The sequence below is a fragment of the Polyodon spathula genome, chromosome 14, assembly GCF_017654505.1.
Source record: "Polyodon spathula isolate WHYD16114869_AA chromosome 14, ASM1765450v1, whole genome shotgun sequence".
In the NCBI taxonomy this organism is placed as follows: Eukaryota; Metazoa; Chordata; class Actinopteri; order Acipenseriformes; family Polyodontidae; genus Polyodon; species Polyodon spathula.
Genome location: NC_054547.1, coordinates 29,039,296 through 29,044,635, shown reverse-complemented (window position 1 = coordinate 29,044,635; position 5,340 = coordinate 29,039,296). Strand labels below are relative to the sequence as shown.

At 39.3% G+C, this 5,340-nt stretch overlaps 1 long non-coding RNA gene across 1 annotated transcript; it reads right to left on the bottom strand.

Annotated features, from left to right (window-relative positions):
* Positions 1-592: 592 nt before the first annotated feature.
* On the bottom strand, positions 593-3,984 carry LOC121326651. Its single transcript, XR_005951493.1, has 3 exons — positions 3,897-3,984; positions 3,180-3,296; positions 593-3,054 (listed from the first exon to the last, which is right to left on the bottom strand). It is a non-coding gene; the product is annotated as an uncharacterized LOC121326651 (long non-coding RNA).
* Between the last annotated feature and the right edge of the window lie 1,356 nt (positions 3,985-5,340).

Genomic DNA, 5,340 nt, shown 5'->3' with positions numbered 1-5,340 from the left:
AGGGCAGTGAATATTGGAGGGCCTGTTCCCATGGAACTGAGCACTGACTCATGCCCTGGCAATGCTGTGGGAAGAGCAGGCTCTGCAGGCCTTCAGCTGTGTATTCGCACAGGCAGCAGGAAAACTTGGACTGTTCCATCGTTCATCTGCATTACAGAACGGTCAAGAACACAGAGCAGCAACAACTGTGGGAAAGAGTCGCATCCAGCAACTGAAGAGATTGTTACTGTTTAAAAAAAAAATAAAAAAAGCACTTGAGACAAAAAGCCAAACGGGCGTCTCTTCGTGGAAAAATATGTACATAAATATATCAGGATATATGTGCTAACTTTTAATACTTAGGACATATCATTAATACATACTGGTATGTTTTAAAATATATTCTTAAAGAAATCCATATATAGTAAGCCACACATTTTAGTTACTGGAGATGCTTTCTCATGACTGAACTCATTCACTTTTCTATCTGTCATTCACTTTCTGAGATTCCAAATCCTGTTATCCTGTAATCAAACAACACGGCTCAGTTTGGATAAGCAAATATCACAAAGGATCGTGCTGACAGCAGGCACCCAACTGAACTTTTTGTTATTGAAATCATGGAGCTTAGCTATATAGCTACAGGACACATATGGCGTTTGAGACAGCAGTCTGAATGCAAACCATTCCGCTTGGGTTTTATCCACTCAGAAGACTGTTATCTCCTTGTACACCCAATGCACCCTGTAGTTACTGCTAACAGTAATTCACTTAGGAAAAAAATATGTTGACTCCAGTTGGTGGCTTTTTTGTGCCGTTCTGCCTTCATAATTGAACCCAGCTGGTATGGAAATTGTCTATTTTCCCATTAGTTTGCACCTTTAGTTCTTTTCTAACACAGTATTTTTTATCCAAGTACTATAGATATGATTCACACACATATGTGAATCATATCTGTAGTTAGTGCCAAAACATAACTGCAATATCCAAAATGTAGTACTAGTACCCAGTTAATGAAGCTGTGAACTGAACTGTTTAATTAGGAGGAAATTTAACATGAAAGAGGGTCAAAACCAAATGAAGGTCATTCTGTGTTCGAACAGGAATGACCTAATTGCTTCTCATTGAAAATGAAGCGGTGGGAGCAGCAGCAGCAGCTGCCCTTGGGGACTAGAGAGTCACGTGACTGCAGAGCAGACCTCATCAGCAGCAGGAGGGGATTTCCACAGAGACCTGACTGGAACGCCAAGGCTACAATCACATATTACCAGAGGGACTGAGACCCGATGGAGAAGAAGGAGGATGAGAAGAAGCAGACTGAGCTTTCCAGATTGTCTGTCACTCCTGCTGGGTGGAACTGCTCAACCCACAATCCAAACCTTACTGAGTTTCGAGGGAAAAAAATAACAGGAGCAGAAGAATAGATAACCCGGCCTAGGCAGTGTTTAAAGGACAGGAGCCTGTCACATGCCACTCAAGGCTCTGGTATTGGTATTGGACAGGAGTTATGCTTTTTTTAGCTTCAGGCTCAATTTACCTTGAGAATAATGTAAAAGGAAATTACTGCTTCATTTGATTAACCCTTGCAAGTGTAATAGTGCATGCTTTTCTTGTGGATTAAAACATGAACCTTGTAAGAGTTTAAAAACCTGCTCAACCGCATTTTCTATCTGTTGTTTTGAAAAGATTATAATTGAGAATTTACAGTTTAAGGGAAATAACTAGAACTGGAATTTAATAATTGTCTTTGTCTGCTAAAGACATCACAAAAAGAACAGGGTATACTAACATTTTGTGGATTGTTACAGGAAGTGTAACAAGTACTGGTTTGACTTTGAGAAGGAAACCCAGTAATGATTAAGAGCCTGCACAGTTTACAGTTACTCAGTCCAGAAGCTCCCCACTCACAATATGTATGCCTTTAGTAAGTGGAGACTGTGCTGTTGCTAGGTTTTAATTACATTTTGCTTTTGCCAGCAGTGCCCACTCACATTCTTTCCCTAGAAAACTGATAAAAAACATGCATCACACAGCTTTGCTTTTCTCTTTAAAAACCCCTGTGACATGCTTCAATACATGTAATATTGTAGCGTAAAAATCTCACTAATAGACTGCCAAAACAGTCTATCTCATAGCAAACCATGTAATTGCCATAATAGACTAATTACAGCCTAGTCTGGAATTGGAACAAAAAATACAGTGCATCTAAAAAATACATTTGTATTTAATTCAGACACATATTCTATATCATAATCAAATGTTTTCAGTTACATATTTCTTTTGCATAATATCTCAATCCAAAATAAAAAGCCCCAATATGCATAAAAATGTATGGTGAAATGGTAAAGCAATGATATCTATACAGATTCAGAAGCTGTTCCAGCCACATAGTCAGCACTCAAGTGCATTTCTGCACTGTATTCCATTATATTTCTGCTTGTTTGTATGAGCTGTCTCTGGGACCACCTCTTTCATCACAGATGCCGACTGAACTCTAGTGGTGGATCAGAGGCAGACAGTTCAGAAAGAAGACTTGCGTGGACATGCTCATGTTAATGGCTTTTCACACTGAGAAAGTGCACCCGAGTGAGCGGTAGCACTCAGGGGTTGTTCCTGAATATGACTGTGACTCTTTTCTGAAGTGGTTAACACTTCCTAGTTAGAATGTGTCATTATTAGTAGAAAGTTAGACTACAGCTACAACAGCTTGGTCATGTCTTGGTAAGGAGTCGATGAGATATGCACGGCCCCCCTGAGAATTCAAATCTTTCAAAGTTCGAAACAGAGTACACAGCCATGTGGGTGAATTGGAAACATGTTGGATAAACATTGCTGTTTCCACTTTGGTTGTAGAAGAGCAATTCAAGCTTAAACCAAAAGCTCCTGGTAAAACACAATCGCTTGAAAGAATCACTTGACAATTGAACCGCAACTTGATTTCTGTTCAACCCAACGCTTTATTGATTCAACATAAAGCAGTCATTGTGATTAGCTTGTCGCTCTCTCAGCATGTGGGTATTTCCCTGAAGTACAGCCTTGCTTGCATCCAAAGTAGGTTTCCCTTTCAGATGCAGCCTGAGAAAACAAAACCACAAAATAAAAAAGAGTGCACCTGCATTGCGACAGGTCATCGATGGTACAGTTTATTTATGTAGACAAAGGATAAGCCGTCAACAACAAGGTGCTAATTACTCACCCACCTTTGCAACAGGTTGCTTTGAAGTATTTATTTTCTCATTTTGTGTTTCAGCACATTGCTTCTTCAAGAATGAAACATGCAGTGCTTGAGGACTGAACTGCCTTGCGTGAAGGAACTGCTAGAGAAATCAAAAAGCAGGATGGGCGACATGAGCCCATTAAGTAAGAGTTTCTCTGTGTGTATTGCTTTTAGAAATTGGGTTATTATGAACCAGAAATTAAATTCACAACAAGTATTAATAATCAACAGGTCGTAACCCCATATAATTAATTGCGCTGCAGTTAAGCCAAATAACCCTATGCAGTATGAGCCAGATATCTGTGATAAACCATCTGTATGATATTTAAATGAAAAAACATACACATCTTATCAAGACGATAACTTGGCTTCTCCATACACAAGGTATGCTTTTGCATCCTATTCCCAATATACAGCCAGCCTTGGCAGCTTCTGTTTTTGGGAACCTAGCAACAAGAACTTGTTGGTTTTCCACACTAAAATTAATTAATCTCTGGTGATCTGGATGTAAGCAATATTGTCGTTAGGCATCATATTAAAAGAGAGAGAGAGAGAGAGAGAGAGAGAGAGAGAGAGAGAGAGAGAGAGAGAGAGGCAGTTTACTGTTATCATTTCAATAACACTGTGGCAGAGAGGAGAGAAGAGGAGAGGGGAGGACTCTATACAAACTGTAATATATATGTATTGTGGAAATTCTAACCTGTGTGGTTTAACGACAGTGCCTGGCTGGTTGCTGTGGAAACGGGAGCTACTTTGGGACTGTTCCAGAACCTGCCGAGTGAGCTCGGGGAGAATTCCGATACGAGGCTACCTGCGCCTGGTTTCCTCCTCAAGTGCAAAGATACTACAAAGATATTGATAGAGCTGTATAGCAGATACAGAGACAAGTGAACTTTTTGTTGTTTATATTTTTATTTGTCCCTTTCCTGTAAATACCCCCTAAAGAAAATAAATAAAGAAAATAAGAAAAGAAAAGCTAAATAAAGAAAAGCCACTTAAAACAGCACTTATTTTTGTTTGGACTTCCAGTTCATGTATGTTGTCTCCATTCTCCACAGACGCTATCTCCCACAAACACCTTCCAGTGTTTTGTTATGTTACAATAATAAACTGAGGATTTTGTGGTAAAACAGTGAACATCTGGACCCAAGAGATCCAACAATGAAGAACAAAGGGGACAGAGCTACTGGAACTTACAAATACTGCTGGGAGTTCTTTAAAACTATGGAATATCGCAGAGCAGTCATTGCGAGCAACATTTCTTCAAAATTAATATAACAACTTCCAAAAATGAAACACAGGTTTCGTATGAAGGATGTTTCTTTCATAACCAAAAAGCAAACGAAAAACAAGCACAGCCATTAGTTCTAAGGAAATTCTGATCAAATAACTTATTTGCTAAATTCCTTAACAGTCTAACAGAAATGTTATTCTGCTTAATAATTAATCCAGCACAAAGCCAAGGGTTACTCTGATATAATTGAACATTGACTCTTTTTCATACCAAGTGCAGGCTAAGTCCAATGATTACAATCAGATGAGCTCACAATATCAGCAAAAAGGGTTCATACCTTATATAGTGAGGCACGGCAGCAATCTGCATTTGCATGGTTTTCAAGCCAAACAGAATGAGAACAGAGTCGACAGTGTTCACTAAGAAGAAGTGCTTCATTTTGTACGGCGAGGAGTACTGATGGATGGGGAGATCAATTTGCTGGTGGTACACAAACCGAGACCAGACCTCCCAGATTACTAACAGTCCTGCATACAGTATGTGATACTATCTGCTTCCTAACACACAGCTGCCATCTGCTTGCATAGCAAAGAAGACAAACCGCCCAAGCGTATTTTGTCTTGTCCAATAAAACTCCAGAACTCCCATGTTGGCACAATAACCCTTTACAAACCTTATATTTCAGGGATCCACCTAATTTAAGCTGATTAACACATGGGACTGATTACACGATGTGCTGCTGAGAAGAAGAAAAAAAAAGACAGTAAAAAGCTCAAATTGAAATCTCAGTACAATGTACAAAAGTGATTTTGAGAATACAAGAAAGTAATGAGGTGATCAACTCTATAATAAGCAGCTCACCAGTAAGACCAACCTGTGCCAGTTTCTTTTAAATTGGAGACTCTCTCTT